The sequence below is a fragment of the Globicephala melas genome, chromosome 16, assembly GCF_963455315.2.
Source record: "Globicephala melas chromosome 16, mGloMel1.2, whole genome shotgun sequence".
NCBI lineage: Eukaryota > Metazoa > Chordata > Mammalia > Artiodactyla > Delphinidae > Globicephala > Globicephala melas.
The window spans coordinates 67,985,601-67,987,886 of record NC_083329.1 but is presented as its reverse complement, the minus strand read 5'-3'; the positions used below and the strand labels follow the sequence as shown (position 1 = coordinate 67,987,886).

At 38.0% G+C, this 2,286-nt stretch overlaps 1 pseudogene; it reads right to left on the bottom strand.

The window, feature by feature from the left end:
* Positions 1-1,586: 1,586 nt before the first annotated feature.
* LOC115847944 (mitochondrial import inner membrane translocase subunit Tim9 pseudogene) lies at positions 1,587-1,916 on the bottom strand (annotated as a pseudogene).
* Positions 1,917-2,286: the final 370 nt, after the last annotated feature.

The window sequence follows — 2,286 nt, the reverse complement described above, 5'->3', positions numbered from 1 at the left end:
ATCATCCATTACAGGGTGATATGTATGTATTGCTAACATGTAGAAAGGGCTCAGTAAATGTTTCATAATAAAGTCACATCTCTTGAAGTTCCCTTTAAGTTCTTTGATTCTAAAATTATTATTCATTCTTTATTTCTTTACACTTCTTATTGCATTGGGATAAATATTTCTCCCTGAGGGTGGAAATATGTTAGGGTTAATCTGCAAATTAAAAGTATATAAGAATTTTAATCACAGTATAATTAAGACCTAGGGTTTTTTTTTTGAAATGCCAGTCAGTATTGCCATAAAAGAGTAATGAGCTCCTTTCTGGAGCTCACTTTCCGTGGCGGTGCAGTGGTTGAGAATCCAACTGCCAGTGCAGGGGACATGGGTTTGATCTCTGGTCCAGGAAGACCCCACATGCTGCGGAGTAACAAAGCCCACACACCACAACTGCTGAGCCTGCACGCCACAACTACTGAAGCCCGTGCACCTAGAGCCTGTGCTCTGCAACAAGAGAAGCCACCGCAGTGAGAAACCCACATACTGCAATGAAGAGTAGCCCCCACTCACCACAACTAGAGAACGCCAGCGTGCAGCAACAAAGACCCAGCGCAGCCAAAACAAAACAAAACAAAAAAACAATCCCACTTAAAAAAAAAGCAAAAGAGTAATGAGCTCCTTTCTCATGAAAACAATAGTCTGTGGGAAGTTTTTTTTTTTTTTAAGGAAGTAAGCTTGAAAAGTGTCAATTTTATTACCATTTCAATTAAAAATTTTTGTCTTTATTTTCTGTATGAGACTAACCTATACAAGATATTGATTAAGCATGAAGTCAGGACTCAAGATATCCCATCTATTTACTATAGTTTGTATTAGTAACTTCAATACTTAGAGAAAAAATAAAAGTTAGTAGTGCAAACCAATATCCAGTTCTCCTTTCTTTCCTGGGAATACAAGGCTACAGTTTGCAGTCTGCTTGCACCTAAGCGGAGCCATGTTACAGCTCTGGCCAAGTAAATATGAATGGGAGTGATGTGTGGCAGTAGAAAAGCAAACACCATCCTTTCATTCCGTTCTCTTGTCTTAGCAATCATGAAGGAGGCGACATGGTAAGATAACCACAGTGTGAAAGCAGCCTGAATTATTTTTCTTTTAAAGCAAGTAACTGTTTTATGTATTTACCATCAGTGTGAGGCAGATGTAAATGAACAGGAATATCTAGAGGATAATTCTTATTGAAAAACATTTCAAGGTGTCCACAGACTGGTCAGAATACTATGGTACTCTATGGTATAAACAACTAGTCAGTGATATTTCCATTTATTTCACTTTTAGTAATAAAACATTTTTCTTATACACGATTGAACACGTATTTTACTTTAAAATTAATAGTCACAGTTGAAGAACTGCCAAGCTGCTCAATCTTAAAACCATAACAAATGTTGCACCTTATTATTTTAACTAAACAGTAAGACCTTCTGTTTTGATTATTCCTGGTAAATTGCAACTTTGTATCTCAGTAGTTTCCATTTGCCAAACAGTCATGACAAAGAGTTTAACCTGGTGGCTACTGCTTTCAAGGGATTCTATCAGATGAATCCTCATTTCCAGTGCAATAGCTGTTGGCAGTCCTTTGCTGAAAGTCCATCCATCAGGACTTCTCTATCGTGGTTAGTTAAGAGTCGTGCTTTTGCTGTCAGGACTTCATTCTGCTGAATATGATATTCCTGAAATTTAATGGATATTCTTTGCATCATTTAAAAATATTTCTATAAGCAATGTTCTGAGCAGGTTATCTCAACAGGTATTACTTCTCTTCCTGTGAAGTCTTTAACATAATCCAAAAAGCATGTTTCTTTAAGTTTATAGTAGGTTCCAAGAAGTTCATTGAACTATTTTAACTGATCAGATTCTGGTATTTGTGCAGCCATATTCTTTTGGTATGTTTATCAGTCACTTTTTCTGATGCATGAGTTTCCTTTCTTTTCTGGAAAAGCAGCTAAACTTTGCTTGAATGTCTCCTGTGAGGCCTGATTTCTTCCTTAAGCACAGGCCCTCCCATTTGGTACCAGTATGAGGCAGAGAGGCTAGTCTTGGGACAGAGGGTTGGGGTATGGGTGGGTGCCTGGCAGCTGGATGGCAGAGAACCTAATGTTAGCACTTGATTTGTTGAGTCACCACATGGGGACAGCTGCCCCAGAGAGTTGCCAGGACCTACAGTGGTTTTTGCTTGAGTGTAAAATAATTTTTACATGTTTAAACCAGTGAGATTTTGGATTAATTTGTCCCTGAAGAATCACT